Below are 25,756 nucleotides of genomic sequence, written 5' to 3'. Positions count from 1 at the left end.
TTACTGTGAGGGTCAGTTCATGAAGGTAATGACCTAAGAACAGTGCCTGGCACATATTAAGTCCTCAGTAAATATAGCATTAATAATATTGTTGATATTAGTATCTGATTTACCATACCTCTTGCTCAGCTAGAGAAGGAACGAAAGAGAAAAAAAGTCATTCTGTTTATATTCAGCTTTGGTTGATATGGAACAGAATCCATCCAGTTGCATGTAATATGAAATAGTAAGTACACTAACTTGCTGACACTTTGGTGTTTAAGAGTGTCAGTCAACATGTCCAGTGGGATCTTGATCATCTGAGAACACTCTTGTTTTTTACCATTATTTCCTTTAATACTGTGATAGGAGGCATCATTTACAAACTACAACGAGATGCATAAATCAAAAGACCCTGTTTTTCAACGTACATGTTTTCTGGCCTTTTCCAGATCATGGCGTTCTTGGCTCGACAGCAATGTAATTTCTCTCCTGAGCATTTCTGTGTATACTTCATGGCCTTCATTCCTTGACAGGTTTGCTATTGCAGTTTCCACTAATCCCTGTGAGCACATTCCCTGACAAGGAATAGAGAGTCTGGGTCATTAACCCAGTCAAGGGCACTGGGCCACATTTTAGAGATTTTTTTAATCACACACCTTTGATCCCAAGCAATACTTCCCAGCTGACAGTTCACTGAGCATTTAATACATATTAAATGATCTTGACAGAGAAATGTCCACCCCAGCTGCCCAAAAAGGATTCCCTACCCCTGAGATTACGGTTGATCCCAGGAAAGCCTGTAGCCTGCCAAGAATGCAACTCAAAAACAGTTTCCATACAGAAAGTGGCTCAAACATGTTTCTTTTCCTTGAGTAGGTTATATGGGCAATAAAAAATAAACAGAGTAATGCTATCCTCAATTAGCCTGTAGCTTAGGTCACTATCTTTATGCTATATGACCTCTTCAGTCTAAACTTGAAGAAAGACTCATCTCCTATCTTATGCAAATGATTCTAGAAAAAATAGACTGAGCTTGAGTTGTGGAGCCGGTTGGTCCAGATCTCGGAGGTGTGTCTGAGTACACAGTTTTCCCTCATTAATGAGCAATCAGAGGCCACTAGATCCGTTTATCCTTTACTCATTTATTCAAAAATCGAATGCCTACTATGTGCTAGGCACTGCTACTGGGGCTGAGAATACAGTAGTAAATAGAAAGGAGGCTTAGCTTTCTAATGCATTTTGCCTTGAAGAGGTGGGTTTTATGGACCTGACAGTTAAGCTTTTAAAACATTCTGACAAAGTCTGGGCTTACAGATGAAGAAGAAGGAGAAGAAGGAGAAGGAGAAGGAGAAGAGGAAGAGGAAGAGGAGGAAGAGGAAGAAGAGGAAGAGGAAGGAGAAGAGGAAGAAGAAAGAAGGAGAGGAAGAAGGAAGTTAGCTTGCAAATGGGAAGCATGCAGGATTTCTTCCCTCATGCTCTTTTCCTTAAAAAAAAATAGCTAAAAAAGGGAAAGTGCAGAAAAAGAAAAAAGAAATAGAAATGGTAGCCCTTTCAGATAAACAAAAATGCCTATTCTATATTTTATAAGAAATAAAGAACCTTAATCAAAACACTACCCATAAAGAGAATAATTCAGGATCAGGCAGAACACTGAGAAATTTAGTATTTGAAACATATTCAGGATTCAGACTACTGATTTTCATGAGTTGAGGGCTATTTTTCTTCAATCAAAATTTCTAAAACAATAAGTAATAGTCTATCAACAGACAGGAGTCAGCATGAGGTACGGTTGTTATTTATACTTTAAAATGTTAAGTTAGCTGAAATCCAGGGAGTGTGTTAACTGTCATTCCTGCAGAGAAAAATGTCAAAGAGAAAATCCTCAAGTTACTCAGAGGCTGTGGGAGGGCTGTAATACATGATTAGAACCCAAGCTTGTCCATCCAAGACAGCCTGTGGCCCAGAGTGAGAGCTCTGGAGAGCTATACCAGGCTTGCTGCTCACAGGCACTGTTTTCAACATCAGGTAAAGTAAATTTAAGAATTGCAAACTACGAAAATAGATGTGGACAATAAATCCCCCATTTTTAATCAAACAACAGTTATCATGCCTTTCTGTGAAGGCACAGATGGTAGTAGTTAACAGGTTTCTTCCATAATCCTTAAAATGAAAGCATGGAGCCAGATTGCACTAATTGAAGAAGAACATACTTGCCAAAACATAGTACCTTTTAATTGTTACTCTATCTACCCTTTCTAAGAAGCAAGATTGAAAGAGCGAGTGACTCTGGAAAGCCAAACACAACTCAATGCAAAGCTGAAACACACTCATACAGAAAATTCCATAAGACTTGGAATAGCAGAGACACCATAAATTCACATGTACAAAAGTGAACTCTTGTTCACACCACCTTTCACACAAGTTCCTTCCTCAGTGTTCCCCAGCCCAAGCAGTAGCACCACAAACTACCAAGCTGCCTGAGCTACCATTCTGGCAATCAACTTCAGTTCCTCACATTCTTTTGCACCTGGACACCTAACCCATCATTCACCCAACAGCAAATTCTGATGATTCTATAACAAGAAAGCATCTTGAATCCATCTGTTTTTCTTGCCACTACATTAGCATATTTCACCTAAAGGAAGAAAGAGTAACATAGATGTACGTTACAAGAGTATCTGGATGAAGATAACATCATATGGACATGCTACAATTATTTTATGCACAATAAGTGGCATCAATTAAAAAAATACTAGGAAAGACAAGAAACAGGATTTTATAGCTAAAATCCATAAAACTACCATAATTTCCAAGTAGTGGGTGATGGGCATAAATAATATTCGGGGATATCAGCAACAACTGTAATGTGATATGAAAAGATCCATGATTTGATTGATGACAGTCACAGATTCTGCCAAAAACCACTGTAGTTTGCTGTCTACATTCATAATGGAAGGAAAAACTAGCTTTGCAGTTAGAGTGGATGTAAATAAAGATGTCATTAAAACAAAAACAAAGAAATAGACCTACATCTAAATGAGATATTGGGCTTAGACAATGAAAAATCTAAAATAACTGTAATTTTTATGTGTAGAAAATAGAGGAAAAGATGATGGAAGTAAATTAAAAGATGAATTTCTTCAGATTGTGGGAATCACTAATAAAGAACACAATATAAATTCTAGAATTGAAAAATACCATAACTAATATGAAATCCTTAATAAATGGATTTGTATATTTGATATGGAAGAAAACAGACTTTCCTCTGAGAGGCATCACATGAAAACCCTGGATTAGGCGCCTTCAAGAGCTAAGGAACCAGTGGCACACCACTGAGGAAGCTCAGATCTGTTTGTGTGCAAACTCAAGATGTACAGCCCAGGGCCATCCATATTTATTACTTACAGCATAACACTGTTTCTAACCAGAAGTAGTGATTCTCTAGTAGAGAAGAAATAGGCTACTTCAGTGGAGAGAATATCCCATTGCTTCTATTAAACCTATTAAATAATTTCAAGCAAGTTCTGATTGACCTTGAAATATGAGCATTTTTCTCTTACAGGGCTGTGAGGAGACATTGTTTTCTATTTGTTTGTTTAATTGTAGCTCCTGGGTTGTCACTGTGTAAAGAAACTTTCAAATACAGAGGACTATCTCTCAGGCACTTTGCTGTTTGTCTTGTCTCTGTGACACATTCGGATCAGGTTCCAGATCCTCGTAAAAATGTAACATTTTTAGTCTTAATGAGCCTCTTGAAATGGAAGCAGGGACTACAGAGGCAGATGATTTATACATACAGCCTACAACCACACTGACAGAATACAGAGCACATATTTGTTGAAGAGGCTCATTCTGTCCACACTCAGCTCCAAACCAATCCCTGCAGGTGCTAGCTGAGCATTGGCGCTCACTACCTAAAAAGGGACCCAAAGATGGGAAACACAATGGTCAACGGAGAATAAATGGGGTAGAGGACAGGTTCCCAGAGAAGAAACCACAGCGAAAAGGTGCATATATACACATACAAGAGGTGAAAAGGAAAAGGAGATGAGACTAGTCATTCATTTGTCACCAAGCAAAAGGAATAAGATTGAGTAACAAACTGCATGGGAAAGGATCTTCATAGATCGTTTCAACCCTACTCTGATTAAGAAAAGAATTGTTCTGTTTGTTCCATTTTGGTTTTGTTTTTTCAAAATATTAGTCTAGGCTAATACTGAACGTAAACAACAAGCATTTTCATTTTTGTCTCATAAGTTTGCCCTGTGATAGCTCTTCTATACCTAACATCTCGGAATACCTCCTCCTGCTATCAGAGAATTCAGAAGTCTGAGATTTGGGATATTTTTTAAAACTTTTATATATGTATCATCTCATCAAATCCTCAAAAAGGTATTTCTTCTAGTTTCCTAGATGACTAAACGAGGCAGAAAAACAAAATAATCTATTATGGACATTCAGAGTCTTCCTTATTTGTCCCTACTCAACCCTAGCTCCCGTCTCTATTTTGGTCAGGTGACCCAGTCACCTTGGTATCACTGGGACTGAATTCCTGTCTTGTCCCTCTATTTATGGTAAATATTGTAGGAGAGTTAATGCGGCACCCATCTAAATCCATTGTACCCTTGTCTTTTTCAACTATCAAGACTGGAAAGCTGAAAATGCACCCTCCCCAGACTTTCTTTATTGACTATGTGACACATTTCTTACCAATGAGATCTATGCAAACACCCAGATATTTCTGTGAAAGAATTTGCTTTTCTGATAAATGGCAGGGGGGTGAAAGTGGGGAACAGGGTGTGTGGGGAGAGGTCCACGCCACTAGGAATATTTTATCACCAACGTTTTTTTAAATTGCCAGCTTGTGGTGATAATGAAAAGCCCATGGACTCTTAGTTATATTTACTATTTTTAAAATTATGCAGACAATATACCCCTCACTGCACCTGGGCAGAGCACTTCCTTTACCCCCCTACCTTGGCATGTCTCTGCTCCTGACACAGGTATCACTCTTTCCTCCTCACTGCCTGCAATCTGACATTTGGCTGGAGCTGGAGCTGCAATTGCCATCTTGTAACCATAAGGGAAAAGCCAAAAAATCACAGACACTACCCCACTGACATCCTCTATCCTCTGAAATAATACTAGCAACCATCCTCCCAAGATATCTGGTACTTGAAAAAAATAAAACCTCCAACTTTTATAAGGCACTAGATATTCATATTACCTGTTATTCATAGTTACCTGTTGTTACACCTAAACGTGATCCTTACATTTCAGATGTCTCTTGTAAGGTGTACATAATTGGGTTTTAGTTTTTATTCAGACGGACAATTTTATTTTTTAATTTTGATATTTAATCCATTAATACTCATGTTATTATGGCTCTATTTGAACTTGTATCTACAATCATACAACTTGGTTTCTGTTGTTATCCTTTGTTTTAGCCTACCTAGATGACCTCCTTTGGTTTTCTTAATTAGTTTTATTCCTTTATTATCTCATCTCCAAATATATTAGGCTGTGAATTATAAATCCTTTTACTATTCTTTCAGTGGTTACTGTAGAGATTACAACAGACATCCTTACCTTGTTAGAATCAACTATTAATTAGTGCTTCTACCACTTTTCAGACAAGTTTAGGTTCTTTAATGCAGTTCACTGCATTCTCCCACTTTGGGTGATTTTGTCATTCAATTTGATGCTACAAATACTTTACAATATTGGAATATATTTTCACAAGGCATAATTAGCATCGTTTAATACAGTCAATATGCATTCACTTATATGTAAACACATATTTACAATTTTTCTTGCTCCCTTCCCTCCCTTCATTTTTGTTTTTCTGTTGGGGAAATTTCCTCTTTGTCTGAAGAACTTCCTTGTAATGCCAGTCTACTAATGACAAAATCCCTTTGTTTTTGCTTCTCTAGAACTATATTTATTTTGTTCCCACTTTTGAAAAATATTTTGCCAGGTATAGACTTCTAGGTTGACAGATGTTCTCTTTTATCTCTTTCTTACCATTCTTTTTGAAAAGAGATAGTAAAAAGATACAATATTAACACTATATAAGTTAAAAAAAAATCCTTACATGCTATCTTATTTGAGAAAACTTGCATATAATTTTGTTCTTTTGCAATGTGAACCTCAATGGAATCAGAGACAAGAGCAAACCTCCTGCATCCCTCTCCAACCCAGAAAAGCTCCAGACATGTACCATCATCCCCCCATGATATGTATACACTAAACTTCATTAAAGCAAATTTCGATTTACCTTTTTATTATTTTATGGTTGTCAGAACTTTTATGATTGGAATTAAATACTGATATCCAGGATAATATGTTTTGTTATCAGAGTGCCTTTACCTATTCCTTGTTTCCAGCAAATCTAAGTATACTTGTTAGTTAATGGTCCTCATACCAAGAAAAATGTGCAGGAATCATCCATGTTTCTCTTACAAGTAGTCAATCTGCCTAGTTCATTCTCAGACCGATGAGAGCACTTGAAGTACAAATAAATATCTTCCAGAACTAGAGTGAAATAAGGCCTAGGCGCAAGAATTTCTAACCTTGAATACAGAAATAAAAAGAACACATCTGTATTTCCACTATGTTCTCATGAGAATGCCAGATGATTGTTTCTGGGCAACTAACCTATTCTTACCTATGTTTACATACATACATTGTTTATCCCCACCTGATCTGTTACTGAATAGTTTTGTGAAAATCAAAACATATTTCCAATTATCCCAATGAGAATTCTGTTTAAATGAACCATGGGTTAAATCATTTTCTAAATGAAAGAGGCTTTCAAATTAGTTTTCAGACATACAGATGGCCAGTAGTATAGCAGATATTAGTCATGTTAGTGCGTTCTGGGCTTTCCTTTACTCTTTCTTTCCCTATCTATTAGGATTTAATCAAAGGGTTTGAAAGTATCAATTCCTTGTTAATATATTAAACAAAGGCTGATTGATAACTCTCTGTGGGAACTTTTTTTTTTTGCAAGTCTTTCTCACTAGATTACACCTTGCCCGATAACTTATCCTAGCAGATAAGTTATCACTGTAACTTGCAATATGAATAGCAACACTTGACCTCTCTGTATTTATATTAACCAATCTGCCATCCTTCCAGGCAGTGCACAGGGTACCAAACTGAAGAACATCAAGACTTCCCCAATGCTTCAGCAAGCAAAGCACTAGGCTTGATCACTATACACAAGTGATCCCACTGGGCTGCCTTTCTCTAGACAACCCACCCAACTTGGTCAGCATTAATTCAAGAATGCATAGTGTAATGGGACTAATGCAGGATGGAAAGGCTGACAAGCCAGATCTAATTCTTAGCTGTGTCTTACAAACTGTGTGGTCATAGGCATACTTCTTAATCACCTAGACCTCAGTTTCCTTACTACCAAAATAAGCATTAATATATGTTATATAGTTTTTGAGAATTATTTTAAAATTCTATGTGGATCTACTTATAAGCTCTAAATAATGTAAAAAGTGAAGAATGGTATTTATGTTACTATTATTCTTATTATGTTTGCAAGGTTAATATAAAAGTACAGCTAGTTATCTCAAAGAGTTATATAGTATTACTGTCTATGCTACAACCAGTTACCCAGTTCTTTCAAGAAATATGCTATGTGAAATAGCTCACTGAAACAAAATAATTCAATTCCTATAAGCTTTATAGAAGGTATATTTCTATTATGAACCTAATTTAAATCCTGCTGTATTTAAATTGTGGTTAACTGTATTCCAGGAAATAGCCACTTTGAAAATAGGTACGTGTTCATTAAGGAAACAAAACTGCATTAATCTCACCATTACTCTTACACTGATTTCTTATCTGTATTCAAAGCTGTGTTCAAAGGAAGTCAACATGGTAAAAATGCACTAGAAAGTGAGAATTGAATAAATTAGGTTCTATGACCCAAACCATGACTCTAAAAGTGATTAAGGTATCTTGTACTCACAAAATAAACTCTGGGATCAAAAACGAATACTAAATCACCTGCATTATTAAAGACTGGCATCTAAAGGCTGAATGCTTTCTTCTCGCAAACCAAAAAATGATATTTTCTAATTCTTTCTTCCTTCCTTCCTTCCTCCCTCCCTCCCACGCTTTCTTTCTCTTTCTTTCTTTTTTCTTCCTTCCTTCCTTCCTTCCTTCCTTCCTTCCTTCCTTTCCTTTCTTCCCCCTTCTTTCCTCCCTCCCTCCGTCCCACCCTCCCTCCCTTCCTTCCTTCCCTTAACAGTTCTCTTTCTTAAAGCTATTTTACTCAACCATTCATTATCTGACTTTACCTATAAAGTCACACTTGACTCCCAGAAGGCCAAGTGCTATCTGCTACAGGAATCTGAGGTTGCACAAGGGATTTCCTCTATGGCAGTGACAGGCAACAGATTGCAGTATACCAACCACTGATTGGTTAAAACATCTGTGGAGAGTAAGTTCATTTACACCACACATCAAACCCCTCCAGTGCGTGAGAAAATGTGAAAGTAGAAGAGTGTCTAAGAATAAAGTATTGCTACAAGTTGGAATTGCCATAAAAAAAAAAAAAAGGATTGTATCAAAGCCTGATCTACTTGACCTTGCCTAGGGCTGCTGATGTCATTAACATCAGATCATAGATTGTTAATCATAGTTAAGCAACATGTTATATAAGAGAAGCTGCTTAGTATCTTTGAGCCTTGGTTGCCCTCTCAGTAAAAGTTTCTGAAATCTCTTCCATGTGTATAGCACTCCATATGCCTTATCTTATCTGGTATCCCTCTATCTATTTAGGGTTTGTTAGAGTCAAATATATATGTTGGTATATATTCTTAACTGTCAATTGTCACCAAATATAAGTAGTAAATATTAAGGGTAGGGATGGGGAAAGTTTACCAGCTATTAAAATATTAATGAAAGGACCAGGTTTTTTTTTCTACTTTGGCCTAACTAAAATATAAAGAACTAGGATAGTGTCTACAACAGAATAGATACTGGATAAATATTTGTAAAATCAATTAATGTATTTATTAACTAGAAAATAATGCCTGGTCAAAATATTTCAATAGTAATTAAGAATGGCACTCATCAATGTTTTTATTATACAACAGGTTAGTTCATATTGTGGCAAATGCTTTTCAACCATGAGTCCACAGACACTATTACCTATACTTATAGCCACAGGAAAAATCTCTGACACCTTTAAAATATTCCCTGGAGTCAATTGTAGAAATAGTCACACGCTCACCTTACATAAGGTTCAATATATAGCCTCCACAGTGGTGTAATATCAGAGATGGAAGAACTCTGAATCATTTTCTTTTCCTGTCCCCTGTATCTCTGCAACCTGCAAGTTAAATATTTCAATTACTTGTAGTAAAGGCGAAGCCTTTGATTCTACAGTCAAAAAAATAGTTTAAGATATTACTAATAGAAGTACCATCGAATTAATTCTATAAGTCACAAGTTACTAAAACAAGAGTATTTATTAAATTATAATACGGGAAATAAATTCTGCCTCAATTAGAAAATTAGCAAATAAATTTCTATTAATAGAGATTTTCAAAGCCATAAGGCATATATAAAAAGAGTATGTTTTGTACTTCTCAAGTTGCAAATAGCAAAATATGCTGGAAAATATTTTACCAGTAGAGAAAAACAAGAAATGAGCACATAATTTTATTAAGCAAATGCAGCTTTCAGAGATGTATTCAGCAATATTAGGAAGGGGCCCACAAAGGCAATAGTGACGACGAGGAGGAGACAAGTTGTCGCATCAAGAATTTCCAAAATGGGGCTTCCCTGGTGGCGCAGTGGTTGAGAGTCCGCCTGCCGATGCAGGGAACACGGGTTCATGCCCCGGTCCGGGAAGATCCCACATGCCGCGGAGTGGCTGGGCCCGTGAGCCATGGCCGCCGAGCCTGCGCGACCGGAGCCTGTGCTCCGCAATGGGAGAGGCCACAACAGTGAGAGGCCCGCGTACCGCAAAAATAAAAAAAAAAAAAAAAAAAAAGAATTACCTTCCTAGGTTCTTTCTATGAGGTCTTATTAATATTCACAAAAACCAAGGCCCAGAAATGTTAAGCACCTTTTATTGCAAGTCCATTCAACTAAAGATTGGAAGAACTAGGTTTTCGTAAGACAAAGCCCAAAGTCATTCAGTCAAGCCACCCTCTTTCTCTCATCCTTGATGAGAATTGAGGGATTTGGCTTTGTTTTGCTTTGTCTTATCTTAGTTTGGGGATTAACAGAAATACCAAGAATACAGTAAGCTTCTTCTCTTGCTATTTTTGCTATTTTAAATAATATAATTTTTCTGGTTATTAAAAACCTATACTAGAAAAATAAGGAAAATAGTGCAACAGAAAGAAAAATGACTGGGAATGCCACTATGCAGACATAATCAATATGAACATTTCAGTACCTGTTCTCCTCTTTTTATGTATATGTGTATGTATATTTGTTTATATGTGTATATATATATATATATATATCTTTACTTCTTTAAAATGTTGTGACCTTTTACTTACATTTTCCTTTGCGATTATATTTTTTAAAAATAGGATTTCTAATGGAGGCCTTACTTCTACTTTTTTGTTATACTACCATTTCTTTAACCATTTCCCTTTTTTTCGGCCTTTACTTTGTTTCAAACTGCGTTTACATTACTTCCCTTACCTTCATTTTTCAAAGTTATTTCCTCACCTAGAAATCAGCAACAGTGCTATTTAATCCATGAAAATGTCAATATTTTTGAAGAAAATTCTCTTGCAAAAAATTTAAAGAAAAGGTGGAAAATGTTTGTTATTTCTCACAACTCATTAGTTGTGAGTTTGATGAAAAGGCACACACACACACACACATATATATATATATTTTAACATCTTTATTGGAGTATAATTGCTTTACAATGGTGTGTTAGTTTCTGCTTTATAACAAACTGAATCAGTTATATATATACATATGTTCCCATATCTCTTCCCTCTTGCATCTCCCTCCCTCCCACCCTCCCTATCCCACCCCTCTAGGTGGTCACAAACCACCCAGCTGATCTCCCTGTGCTATGTGGCTGCTTCCCACTAGCTATCTATTTTACGTTTGGTAGCATATATATGTCCATGCCACTCTCTCACTTTGTCACAGTTTACCCTTCCCCCTGCCCATATTCTCAAGTCCATTCTCTAGTAGGTCTGTGTCTTTATTCCCATCTTACCCCTAGGTTCTTCATGACTTTTTTTTTTCCCTTAGATTCCATATATATGTGTTAGCATACAGTATTTGTTTTTCTCTTTCTGACTCACTTCACTCTGTATGACAGACTCTAGGTTCATCCAGCTCACTACAAATAACTCAATTTCATTTATTTTTATGGCTGAGTAATATTCCATTGTATATATGTACCACAACTTCTTTATCCATTCATCTGTCGATGGACACTTAAGTTGCTTCCATGTCCTGGCTATTGTAAATAGAGCTGCAATGAACATTATGGTACATGACTCTTTTTGAATGATGGTTTTCTCAGGGTATATGTCCAGTAGTGGGATTGCTGGGTAGTATGGTAGTTCTATTTTTAGTTTTTTAAGGAAACTTCACACTGTTCTCCATAGTGGCTGTATCCATTTACATTCCCACAAACAGTGCAAGAGTGTTCCCTTTTCTCCACACCCTCTCCAGCATTTATTGTTTGTAAATTTTTTTATGATGGCCATTCTGACGGTGTGAAGTGATACCTCATTGTAATTTTGATTAGCATTTCTCTAATGATTAGTGATGTTGAGCATTCTTTCATGTGTTTGTTGGCAGTCTGTATATCTTCTCTGGAGAAATGTTGATTTAGGTCTTCTGCCCATTTGGGGATTGGGTTGTTTGTTTTTTTGATATTGAGCTGCATGAGCTGCTTGTATATTTTGGAGATTAATCCTTTGTCAGTTGCTTCATTTGCAAATATTTTCTCCCATTCTGAGGGTTGACTTTTTGTCCTGTTTATGGTTTCCTTTGCTGTGCAAAAGCTTTTAAGTTTCATTGGGTCCCATTTGTTTATTTTTGTGTTTATTTCCATTTCTCTAGGAGGTGGGTCAGGAAGGATCTTGCTGTGATTTATGTCATAGAGTGCTCTGCCTATGTTCTCCTCTAAGAGTTTTATAGTGTCTGGCCTTACATTTAGGTCTTTAACCCATTTTGAGTTTATTTTTCTGTATGGTGTTAACGGAGTGATCTAATTTTATTCTTTTACATGTAGCTGTCCAGATTTCCCAGCACCACTTATTGAAGAGACTATCTTTTCTCCATTGTATATCCTTGCCTCTTTTGTCATAGATTAGTTGACCATAGGTGTGTGGGTTTATCTCTAGGCTTTCTATCCTGTTCAATTGATCTATATTGCTGTTTTTGTGCCAGTACCATATACTATCTTGATTACTGCAGTATAGTCTGAAGTCCGGGAGCCTGATTCCTCCAGCTCCATTTTTCTTTGTCAAGATTGCTTTGGCTATTCAAGGTCTTTTGTGTTTCCATACAAAATGTGCAATTTTTTGTTCTAGTTCTGTGAAAAATGTCATTAGTAGTTTGATAGGGATTGCAATGAATCTGTAGATTGCTTTGGGTAGTATAGTCATTTTCACAATGTTGATTCTTCCAATCCAAGAACATGGAATATCTTTCCATCTGTTTGTATCATCTGTAATTTCTTTCATCAGTGTCTTAGAGTTCTCTGCATACAGGTCTTTTGTCTCCTTAGGTAGGTTTAATCCTGGGTATTTTATTTTTTGTGTTGCAGTGGTAAATGGGAGTGTTTCCTTAATTTCTCTTTCAGATTTTTCAACATTAGTGTATAAGAATGCAAGAGATTTCTGTGCGTTAATTTTGTATCCTGCTACTTTACCAAATTCCTTGATTAGCTCTAGTAGTTTTCTGGTAGCATCTTTAGGATTCTCTATGTATAGTATCATGTAATCTGCAAACAGTGACAGCATTACTTCTTCTTTTCCAATTTGTGTTTCTTATATTTCTTTCTTCTCTGATTACCACAGCTAGGACTTCCAAAACTATTTTGAATAATGGTGGTGAGAATAGACAACCTTGTCTTGTTCCAGATCTTAGAGGAAATGGTTTTAGTTTTTCAACATTGAGAACGATGTTGGCTGTGGGTTTGTCATATATGGCCTTTATTATGTTGAGGTAAGTTCCCTCTATGTCTACTTTCTGGAATGTTTTTATCATAAATGGATGTTGAATTTTGTTGAAAGCTTTTCTGCGTCTATTGAGATGATCATATGGTTTTTCTCCTTCAATTTGTTAATATGGTTTCTCACGATGATTGATTTGCGTATACTGAAGAATCCTTGCATTCCTGGAATAAACTCCACTTGATTATGGTGTATGATCCTTTTAATGTGTTGTTGGATTCTCTTTGCTAGTGTTTTGTTGAGGATTTTTGCATCTATGTTCATCAGTGATATTGGCCTGTAGTTTTCTTTCTTTGTGACATCCTTGTCTAGTTTTGGTATCATGGTGTTGGTCACCTCATAGAATGAGTTGGGTAGTGTTCCTCCCTCTGCTATATTTTGGAAGTGTTTGAGAAGTATAGGTGTTAGCTCTTCTCTAAATGTTTGATAGAATTCACCTGTGAAGCCATTTGGTCCTGGGCTTTTGTTTGTTGGAAGAGTTTTAGTCACAGTCTCAATTTCAGTGCTTGTGATTGCTCTGTTTACATTTTGTATTTCTTCCTGGTTCAGTCTTGGAAGGTTGTGCTAGTTCTAAGAATTTGTCCATTTCTTCCAGGTTGTCCATTTTATGGGCATAGAGTTGCTTGTAGTAATCTCTCATGATCCTTTGTATTTCTGCAGTGTCGGTTGTTACTTCTCCTTTTTCATTTCTAATTCTATTGATTTGAGTCCTCTCCCTTTTTTTCTTGATGAGTCTGGCTAATGGTTTATCAATTTTCTTTCTCTTCTCAAAGAACCAGCTTTTAGTTTTATTGATCTTTGCTATCATTTCCTTTGTTTCTTTTTCATTTATTTCTGATCTGATCTTTATGATTTCTTTCCTTCTGCTAACTTTTGGTTTTTTTGTTTTTCTTTCTCTAATTGCTTTAGGTATAAGGTTAGGTTGTTTATTTGAGATGTTTCTTGTTTCTTGAGGTAGGATTCTATTGCTATAAACTTCCCTCTTAGAACTGCTTTTGCTGCATCCCATAGGTTTTGGGTGGTGGTGTTTTCATTGTCATTTGTTTCTAGGTATTTTTTGATTTCCTCCTTGATTTCTTCAGTGATCTCTTGGTTATTTAGTAGTGTATTGTTTAGCCTCCATGTGTTTTTATTTTTCACAGATTTTTTTCCTTTAATTGATATCCAGTCTCATAGTGTTGTGATCAGCAAAGATACTTGATACGATTTCAATTTTCTTAAATTTACCAAGGCTTGATTTGTGACCGAAGATATGATCTATCCTGGAGAATGTTCCATGAGCACTTGGAAGTGTATTCTGTTGTTTTTGGATGGAATGTCCTATAGATATCAATTAAGTCCATCTTGTTAAATGTATCATTTAAAGCTTATGTTTCCTTATTTATTTTCATTTTGGATGATCTGTCCATTGGTGAAAGTGGTTGTTAAAGTCCCCTACTATGATTGTGTTACTGTCAATTTCCCCTTTTATGGCTGTTAGCAGTTGCCTTATGTATTGAGGTGCTCCTATGTTGGGTGCATAAATATTTACAATTGTTATATCTTCTTGGATTGATCCCTTGATCATTATGTAGTGTCCTTCTTTGTCTCTTGTAATAGTCTTTATTTTAAAGTCTATTTTGTCTGATATAAGAATTGCTACTCCAGCTTTCTTTTGATTTCCATTAGCATGGAATATCTTTTTCCATCCCCTCACTTTCAGTCTGTATGTGTCCCTGGGTCTGAGGTGGGTCTCTTGTAGACAGCATATATACAGGCCTTGTTTTTGTATCTATTCAACCAGTCTATGTCTTTTGGTTGGAGCATTTAATTCAGTTACATTTAAGGTAGTTATCGATATGTATGTTCCTATTACCATTTTCTTAATTGTTTTGGATTTGTTATTGTAGGTCTCTTCCTTCTCCTGTGTTTCCCACCTAGAGAACTTCCATTAGCATTTGCTGTAAAGCTGGTTTGCTGGTGCTGAATTCTCTTAGCTTTTGCTTGTGTGTAAAAGTTTTAATTTCTTTGTCAAATCTGAATGAGATCCTTGCTGGTTAGAGTAATCTTGGTTGTAGGTTTTCCCCTTTCATCACTTTAAATATGTCCTGCCACACCCTTCTGGCTTGCAGAGTTTCTGCTGAAAGATCAGCTGTTTACCTTATGGGGATTCCCTTGTATGTTATTTGTTACTTTTCCCTTTCTTCTTTTAATATTCTTTGTATTTAATTTTTGATAGTTTGATTAATATGTGTCTTGGTGTGTTCCTCCTTGGATTTATCCTATATGGTACTCTCTGTGCTTCCTGGACTTGATTGACTATTTCCTTTCCCATATTAGTGACGTTTTCAACTATAATCTCTTCAAATATTTTCTCAGTCCCTTTCCTTTTCTCTTCTTCTTCTGGGACCCCTATAATTCAAATGTTGGTGCGCTTAATGTTGTCCCAGAGGTCTCTGAGACGGTCCTCAATTCTTTTCATTCTTTTTTCTTTATTCTGCTCTGTGATAGTTATTTCCACTATTTTATATTCCTGGTCACTTATCTGTTCTTCTGCCTCAGTTATTCTGCTATTGATTCCTTCTAGAGAATTTTTAGTTTCATTTATTTTGTTGTTCATCATTGTTTGTTTGCTCTTTAGTTCTCCTAGGTCCTTGTTAAACCTTTGTTGTATTTTGTCCATTCTATTTCCAAGATTCTGCATCACCTTTACTATCTTTACTCTGAATTCTTTTTCAGGTAAACTGCCTATTTTCTCTTCATTTGTTTTGTCTGGTAGGTTTTTACGTTGCTCCTTCATCTGATGTGTATTTCTCTGTCTTCTCATTTTGCTTAACGTACTGTGTTTGGAGTCTCCTTTTCACAGGCCGCATGTTCATAGTTCCCATTGTTTTCAGTGTCTGCCCCAAGTGGGTAAGGTTGGTTCAGTGGGTTGTGTAGGCTTCCTGGTGGAGGGGACTGGTGCCTGTGTTCTGGTGGATGAGGCTGGATCTTGTGTTCTGGTGGGCAGGACCACATCCGGTGGTGTGTTTTGGAGTGTCTGTGACCTTATTATGATTTTAGGCAGCCTCTCTGCTAATGGGTGGGGTTGTGTTCCTGTCTTGCTAGCTGTTTGGCATAGGGTGTCCAGTACTGTAGCTTGCTGGTCGTTGAGTGGAGCTGGGTCTTAGCGTTGAGATGGAGATCTCTGGGAGAGCTCTCGCCAATGATATTATGTGGGGCCAGGAGGTCTCTGGTGGACAAATGTCCTGAAGTTGCCTCTTCCACCTCAGAGGCTGAGGCCTGACAGCTGGCCGGAACACCAAGAACCAGTCAGTCACATGGCTCAGAAGAAAAGGTGAAAAAAAAAAAGAAAGGAAAAGAAGGGCTTCCCTGGTTGCGCAGTGGTTAAGGATCCACCTGCCAATGCAGGGGACATGGGTTCAAACCCTGGTCTGGGATGATCCCAGATGCCATGGAGCAGCTAAACCCATGTGCCACAAGTACTGAGCCTGCGCTCTAGAGCCTGCGAGCTACAACTACTAAAACCTGTGCGACTAGAGTCTGTGCTCCAGAACAAGAGAAGCCATCACAACGAGAAGCCAGTGCACTGCAGAGTAGCCCCTGCTCTCTGCAAGTAGAGAAAGCCCACATGCAGCAATGAAGACCCAACACAGCCAAAAATAATAATAAATAAATAAAATTAAAGAAAATATATTGTTAAATTAAAAAAAATAAAAAGGTAATAAAAAAAATAAAGGAAAGCAGAGAGCAACCAAACCAATAAACAAATCCACCAATGATAACAAGTGCTAAAAGCTATACTAAAAAAAAAAGGACAGACAGAACCCTAGGACAAATGGTAAAAGCAAACCTACACAGAAAAAATTACACAAAGAAGCATACGTATATACACTCACACAAAGAGAAAAAGGAAAATAATATATATAAATAAATAAATAAAGGAAGAGAGAAACCAAATCAATAAACAAATCCACCAATGATAATAAGCTCTAAATACTGAACAGAGATAAACATACAACCAGAAACAAATAAGATGCAGAAAGCAAACCCCAAGTCTACAGTTGCTCCCAAAGTCCACCGCCTCAATTTTGGGATGATTCATTGTCTATTCAGGTATTCCACAGATTCAAGGTACATCACGTTAATTGTGGAGATTTAATCCACTGCTCCCGAGGCCGCTGGGAGAGATTTCTCTTTCTCTTCTTTGTTCGCACAGCTCCTAGTATTCAGCTTTGGATCTGGCCCTGCCTCTGTGTGTAGGTCGCCTGAGGGTGTCTGTTCCCCCGCCCAGACAGGTTGGGGTTAAAGTAGCAGCTGCTTAGGGGGTTCTGGCTCACTCAGGCCAGGGGGAGCAAGAGGTACAGAATGCGGGGTGAGCCTGCGGTGGAAGAGGCTGGTGTGGCGTTGCACCAGGCTGAGGTGCACCGTGTGTTCTCCCGGGGAAGTTGTCCCTGGATCACGGGACCCTGGCATTGGCGGGCTGCACAGGCTCCTGGGAGGAAGGGGGTGTATGTGGATAGTGATCTGTGCTTGCACACAGGCTTCTTGGTGGCAGCAGCAGCAGCCTTAGTGTTTCATGCCCGTCTCTGGGGTCCGTGCTGATAGCTGTGGCTCGTGCCCATCTCTGGAGCTCGTTTAGGTGGTGCTCTGAATCTCCTCTCCTGGTGCAACCCAAAACAATGGTCTCTTGCCTCTTAGGCAGTTCCAGACTTTTTCTGGACTCCCTCCTGGCTAGCCGTGGTGCACTAGCCCCTTCACGCTGTGTTCACGCAGCCAACCCCAGTCCTCTCCCTGGGCTCTGACCTCCAAAGCCTGAGCCTCAGCTCCCAGCCCCTGCCCGCCCCGGCGGGTAAGCAGACAAGCCTCTCGGGCTGGCGAGTGCTGGTCGGCACCGATCCTCTGTGTGGGAATCTCTCCGCTTTGCCCTCTGCACCCCTGTTGCTGCGATTTCCTCCATGGATCTGAAGCTTCCCCCTTCTACCCCCCATCTCTGCCCACGAAAGGGCTTCCTAGTGTGTGGAAACTCTTCCTCCTTCACGGCTCCCTCCCACTGGTGCAGGTCCTGTCCCTATTCTTTTTTTTTTTTTTTTTTTTTTTTGCGGTACCCGGGCCTCTCACTGTTGTGGCCTCTCCCGTTGCGGAGCACAGCACAGGCTCCAGATGCACAGGCTCAGCGGCCATGGCTCACGGGCCCAGCCACTCCGCGGCATGTGGGATCTTCCCGGACCAGGGCACGAACCCGTGTCCCCTGCATCGGCAGGTGGACTCTCAACCACTGCGCCACCAGGGAAGCCCCGTCCCTATTCTTTTGTCTCTGTTTTTTCATTTTTCTTTTCCCCTACCCAGGTATGTGGGGAGTTTCTTGCCTTTTGGGAAGTCTGAGGTCTTCTGCCAGGGTTCAGTAGGTGTTCTGTAGGAGTTGTTCCACGTGTAGATGTATTTCTGATGTATCTGTGGGGAGGAAGGTGATCTCCACGTCTTACTCCTCCATCATCTTGAAGGTCCCCCCGCGCTTATATACTTTTTAATCTCAGATACAACCAGACAAGTTTTTCCAGCTCAGAATGTGTTGTTATCATTTCTTTTGTAATGCCTTTCATTGTTTTCTTTGGATTTCCTTTTATACACTTTCACGTGAGTTAGCTAAACAAAATAACCACACACTGAGATGATAGGTTGTAAAAGCCACTCAAAAAATTACTTGTAAAAAGTGCTATACAGGTTTGGCATGTCTGACATCCGAAGAGTAATCAAGCTAAACGCTGGGGCTATAAAATGGTACATGATAGTATATTGTCCAAACATTTACAGTCATCAAAAACATCCTTGTGATTTTGAAATGTACAGCAAACAATTTCACTGGCCTTGAGTGCCTTAACGTAAATTAGTCTCTTTCTTAAGCAAAAAAACCCCACAAAAAACAAGAGGATAATCAAGAGGATTTCATTATTTTTATCATGGGAGAGGGAAACAATAGGACCCAAATCAGTGAGACCATTTTAAAAAATATATAAAGATATATTTGGTAGATGATAGTACTGTGCTAACAAAAATAAAGGGGAGGGGAGAAAATTCAAGTATAATGAATGGTAGCTTTATGAAAGGATTAGACAGAAACTGCAATTCATTTTAGGTCCTTATGGTTAAAACATCTCTCAAGTTTCCATTTTTGACCCCAGTACACACCCTAGACATGGAGAAAAGAAACTAGAACTAATTGAAGAAGGTGGAGTTGAGAGTACAAGAGTTTGAACAGGTTATGAAATAAAAGGCACAACTAATCAAATATTGATGCATCTTTGGCATCAATGTCATTTTATGAACACTGGAAGTCAAAGAAGAAAAAAGGTCACGAGACCTTCAAAGTCACTCAAATACTCCATCTCATTTGGAAATTTTAAAAGCATAGATCCTTAAAAAAAAACTATCGTTTAAAAATTAGAGGCCTGATACCTAAATGAACACTAAGGAGCAATACAAGCTGAGTGACCAATGTGACACCCTATTTCATATTTTGCTTTGAGGGTTCAGAATGCCAAGAAAGTTTGCAAGAAACAGCTTAAAAATCTGCCCTGTTCCAGAGATCCACACTGGCAAAGGAAAGATTTCCAAGGCCAGATTTGGAGAATTTGATATCTAAAGAACAACTGCAATATGTGTTCCTTTGTTTGGGCTTTTCTAGAATTTCTTTTACTCCTGGGACTTTTTTTTATATCAAATTACTGGTTGTTCTTACATCCTTTGCAAATCAGATATATGATTTTCTTCCTTCCTTCCTTCTCCCTTCTTCCCACATCTCTTCTCTTCTTTTTTTCTTCTCTCCTGTGGTGGTCTTCTTCTCCTTCTTCCCCCAGCCCTTCCTCTTCTCATCTCCTTCTCCTTCTTCCTCTTCCTCTTTCTCTTTTCTACTTCTCCTTCTCCACTTCCTCCTCCTTCTATTTCTCCCTTTCTTTCTTTGCTTGAAAACAAAATCATACTGGAATTGTCCATATTGTTGTGGAAAGGTCATGTTAATGGTAAGATATTGGCTGATAGTTGTCAATTCTGACAAGATCCTTTAGGGTGGGCTTGAAATTGGGTTTGTGACTGTAGCACTCCAACTTAAGAAAGCACAAATAAAAGGGTTTCTTTCTGGGTGAGATTATAGGTGAGAGCAGTGCATCTACAGTTCCAGATCATGCCATTCGGATTCTTCTGGAAAGGAACAGACGTGATGAACAGGAGGATTTACAAACACTAGTATTGGAAGTTTGCCTATTTTTCCTTTGCTAGTGGCTTTATTTCCAATGTAAAATCACCATGAACAGTTAGGAAATATTTTATGCAAATAGCATTCAAGATGAAACATTGTTTTTATTATGTAACTTCTGAATTCATTAAAGAAAAATGCAAATTGATTGCAAATGAAGCTGCCAATTAAACTTAGAAAATATTTTTTAAATATTCTCTTGGTGACAGAAGCATTGTTTTTTTCTATTTAACCAGATTCTAAACATGATAGAGGCCAACTTACAGAGAAGCATTAGGAAATAGTATATAGGAAAGACATAGAAGGTAAAGTTAAGGGTCTTAAAATCAATCTGTTTCTTTCAGGGATCAGTGATTTCCTTAATTCATAAGTTGGAAAGAAACGTATATTTACAGTGAGCTACCACTGTTACCAGTATTTTGTGTAGAATGACAATATTACATGTTTTAAATTCAGAATATGAAACGAAACTATGACGTTCACAATAAAAATCAAATCACGTATTCATAATTTAGCTGGATTTTTATCTTTCGAAATTTACTAAAATATCTCTTCATCTAGATGCAGGTGTCACTCATTTTCAAGTTTTTCCAGGATTGAACCCTTTGGCTTTTTAATCCTAGGTCAACAGTGGAAATGTTAGCACAAGAAACGTTAATACTGATTTTCTCACCTTAGACTAACAAGATTTCTGGATTGCATTGGCAAACAATTCAATAGAAATTTAGAAAGGATATTTTAAGAGCAGGAAATCCCTTGTCAGGGACAAAAAAACTACAGGCAGACAATTCTCATGTCCAATGACTTCTACATTAAAAACAAATGTTTCATACTATTGAAATCATTTCATTACCCAGCTCATTCCTCTTATCTGGAGGTAATTTTTTACAGATTCCAGCCTACTTTGCAGACACAAATTTCCAGCCACTCTCCTTCATGCCCCAAGAGGCCATTTCATAAGCAAGCTAACATCAATTCAAATGAGATTCGTTTTTTCCATCACTTTACACCCTAGAAAACTGATACAGACTTCCCCAGATGAAGTTTAATACAGAACACAGCTTTATGAAGTGTGGAACCTCTATGAAGTGTGTACATTTCAAATGTACACATAATATATCGATATAGACTCTGGGAACATTTTCAAAGAATACAAATGTGCTGGGTCCAAGGCTTAAATGGTCATTTTCGCTGAAATAAAGTTCATAAAAGATTTCAGAAGTCCAGAAAACTTTAACATTTAGTGCCTTTTTCTTGAGATGTCCCAGAATATTCTAATTTAGTAATTAAATCGTATATCCAGCATGTAAATGTGTAGTAGAAGCAATTCATTATATTAAACAAATTTGACAATTGAGGACCTGATTATGAATTTCAAAGCCTGAATACTTAGAGAAAAGATGCATGAGTAAAAACCATTATGACAATAAATAACATATAATACTCTATGAACAATAAAGTGTCCTCCAAACAGAAGAACATGATTAGTCTCAGTGAAGAGCAATGCCTTCGGGGATGTGGTCACTCAAATTCTGCATCCTGTCTGAGAAACTTCACTAAGGGATGTGATTTAATAAGTGGAATTGTCTCATACATTATATCTTTCTTAAAAGTTTGGAGATACACCCTCAATCACTCCCAACCTTCCATATGGGTATGATATCTGTTATCATAGCCTTCCTACATAAATTAATATTTTATCCTGAGTAATGAGCTCCATAACTGAACTAGACTATGCAAAAATAATACATCTTTTTAACTTAGCCCTAAACTGCTTTTTCTGTTTGAAGGTTTCTCACACTTCAAGGTATCCATCCCACCTCATTCACTGACAAAGTGTTTATTGGGTGTTTATTTTATGCTAGGGGTTGAGACACAAAACTGAAAAGAAAATTACTTTGCCCTTCAAAAGCTAACAATTAAGAAATCCAGAATTAGGTTTAAAAAATGGGGGGGGGGGAGAATTTTCAACCCTCCATCCATACCTTCTATAATATGTTTATTTTACTTATGTCAACCATAATCATTTCATGTTGATTTATAAACATGATTCCTTTTCACAGAGACAAGTCTAAGAAGAAAACACCATCTATGATTTTACTACTCAGAGAATCTCTGTGAATGCTTTGTGTATTCTCTCCAGTGTTCCCTCCCCACCATCACCATGATGTTTATAAGTTATCTAGTCACAGGGTCAAGAAGACATGAACATGCTTAGAATAAGACCATCCTTCTGCCAACTTCCACGGAGAGGGGCCGAAGAGTAACCAAGTCAAAAGTAAATTGACCATCCTTCCACTGACCTCCAGGTCTTTATTAGTAGAAGTGAAATGGGACACTCAGAGCTGTGCAAACTCCTGGCAAGATCTCATCACCACTGCATGCCTCGGCTCCATCATGACTAATTCTCATTGTGCCCTGTACCCCTATTTATTTCAGACACACAAGAAGCCCAGCCCTTCCTATTTTTCTTCTAGTACCCCAGCCGCTAATCTGTTTCTGGACATCTTCTCTCTCTGCCTGGAATTTATACCCTTAACTTATTCTTAACTTATACTTTCCCATCTCTTTAAATTTGTGACTCCAGAAACTCATTCAGTCTCTCATTCATTCTCTATATCCTTAATATGTTATAGAAGTAACTTCCTTTACTTTTTGCTCTGAAGATACTGCTTCCTAGGCAACCTTCTTGGAACTGAAAAATGTGTCTTCCTTAACCTCATTGTTGCTTCTGAATCTTTCTCCTTCCCTTCTCCCTGTAAACACTGATATTTGAATCTCATGTGATTGGACTAAACAAGCCAGTACACCTCTAAAACTTGAGTCACCTCCCCTTATTCTGAAGGAGGGTAGGTATTCCCTTGACCTCCAGTTCACAACATGCTCCTGGTTTTCCCTCTAATTCAATGGCCACTTCTCAGCCTCCTTTGCTGATCTGCCCCATTTGTTATCTCCAAACTTTGGAGGTCCTTGGGGCTTAGCCCTTGGATCCAGGTCTAATCGTAATAACCTCTCAAAGATCCTTCTCAAATGTTTCCATCTAAATTAAAAGTGATTCCATCTTTTCTGTTGCTCAAGCAAAACCCAAGTCATCTTGTAGCTGTCATTGACTTCTCTATTTTGTTTTCCTGCTCATCCCATTCATCAACAAGTCTACCTCCTGAATACTGGGTTCCATCTCTAAGATATACCATTTTTCACATTTTAAGATTCTCTGAAATTTGCACATGACATAAAACAAATGGCAGGTCATATTTTAATTGGCAGTTCTAATTTAGAACCTAAATTATGTCATTTCTTTCTTGGTTAAAATTTATATTAAAGCATGCTTCTACCCTGCCTAAAACCTTCCAGTGGGTTCTATTTTGTGCTAGATAAAACACAAAGTCATTACAATAACTAAAAAGGGCCTATAATTTTGGATGCCCTTACTTCTCTAAATTAATTTTCCCCTTGCTCAGTCTGTTCAGCCCTCTTGGCCTCTGGGCACTCCCGTCTCAGGTACCTAGCACTTACTGTTATCTCAGTTTGGAATGCTTTTCTTTCAGGTATTACACACGCATCACTCTCTCACTTCCTTCAGACCTTTCAACAAATACCACCTTCTCAAATCAAGCCTTCCCTGCCTGCTGTATTTAAACTGCAACATCCATCCCACCAACATTCCCTATTGCCCTTCCTTGCTGTATTTTTCACCATAGCATTTATTACTTTATGACATATTATAAGGGGCAAAACTTTCTTTCTTTCTTTCTTTCTTTCTTTCTTTCTTTCTTTCTTTCTTTTCTTTCTTTCTTTTTACTCTTTCATTCATTTCTATATCCTTAGTGCTAAGTCTGTACCAGGCCCAAATTTGGTGCTCAATAATTAGTTATTGAATGAATGAATATATAACATAGATGTAATTTCTCTTTTACAAAATTAGACCCAAGTAGAGTATATGTCTACTCCTCTTCTTCAGTAGTAATCTGGGCAACATACATGTTCTTGTCTCTGATATAAATTAAACAAGTATTTTCATTTAATGTCTATTAACTTAAACATAACTATTATTAGAGATGGTATTTATTGAGCACTCTTTATATACTAGTCATTATACTAAATGTTTTTATGTATTATTTAATTTTCATTACAAGTCTATGAGTTAGGTAATATTAGCCCTATTTTACAAATTAGGAAATCAATTCTCAGAGAAATTATAATTGTCTTAAGGTCTCCTAATAGTAAAGAGCTACAGAACTAGGATCCAAATTCAAATAGTCTGATTCCAAAGTTCATTATCCTGGGCTTCCCTGGTGGCACAGTGGTTGACAGTCCGCCTGCCGATGCAGGGGACGTGGGTTCGTGCCCCGGTCTGGGAAGATCCCACATGCCGCGGAGCAGCTATGCCCGTGAGCCGCTGAGCCGCCATGGCCGCTGAGCCTCCGCGTCCGGAGCCTGTGCTCCACAACGTGAGAAGCCACAACAGTGAGAGGCCCGCGTACCGCAAAAAAAAAAAAAACAAACAAAAAAAACAAAGTTCATTATCCTGCCTCTGAAGGCCAAATGTGGAATTTATGGAGGAAATCACACTAGTTGTATTTGCTATACTTACGTAGATTTACATGGCTTTATTGCTTATCACAGGCCTTTTATCCAGAGGCATCCTTGTTCACGGATTCTTTATTTGAGTTCTCTCACCACCAGCCCTGTGATTTCTTTTAAGGAACTATATATGTGTATGTGACATTCACCTTTGTAGAAGAAAAGTTGGGATCCAACATCTTTATGATCTTTTTAAATAGTTTTTTAGAATCCATGTTTGGAATCGAGGATGGGGTGACCTTCCAGAGAAAAGACATGAGGTATGTGGTGGGAGAGAGGAGGATTACTTAACAAAATTAGAGCTATTTTAGGGAGGAGAACGTAGTAAGGGATGCTAGATGGACAACTGCCAATGTACATGTAGGTAAGCGCTCTGTGCTTCTCTGGACTTAGCTTATGTCAAAGAGGAATTGAGGGCTCATTCATCAGAGATCAGTATGGACCCCTGTTTATTTCATTCAGATGCAGCTTCCAGAAGAAGGGGAAGTTTAAATCTACTTTGCATTTTCATTATCGTTTGAATATTTGGTAGCCTTCAGGGAATAGTGAGGAAACCAAAACAGGAAAAAAATCATAGCAAGAATTTTAGTGTCTGTACTGAAAGCTCTCATCTAGGTTTGGTGCAGCAATGAGAAGTTACTTCCATCAGTGCCCCACTCTTTTCTCAGTACAATTTTCAATTCCTGGTGTATGCAGTTATCTCCTGCTTTTCAAAAGTTTGCTCTATGCCACTTTGCTTTTATGAAAGACCTACATTAGTACC

At 37.8% G+C, this 25,756-nt stretch overlaps 1 protein-coding gene across 9 annotated transcripts in view; it reads right to left on the bottom strand.

Annotated features, from left to right (window-relative positions):
- Window positions 1-25,756, bottom strand: part of LOC307179853 (uncharacterized protein) — a 1,051,707-nt gene that overhangs the window by 609,527 nt on the left and 416,424 nt on the right. For 7 of the 9 annotated variants that reach the window (XM_079909530.1, XM_079909531.1, XM_079909532.1 and 4 more), the window contains exon 6: window positions 9,239-9,337. The exons of the other annotated variants lie outside the window; for them this stretch is intronic. The gene's annotated coding sequence lies outside the window, so the exon portion shown is untranslated. The remainder of the gene's footprint in view (window positions 1-9,238; window positions 9,338-25,756) is intronic. 9 annotated transcript variants of the gene reach the window in all.

The sequence above is a fragment of the Stenella coeruleoalba genome, assembly GCF_951394435.1.
Source record: "Stenella coeruleoalba genome assembly, chromosome: 21".
NCBI lineage: Eukaryota > Metazoa > Chordata > Mammalia > Artiodactyla > Delphinidae > Stenella > Stenella coeruleoalba.
Note: the sequence above shows the minus strand (reverse complement) of the source record. Positions and strands in the feature narration are given on the sequence as shown.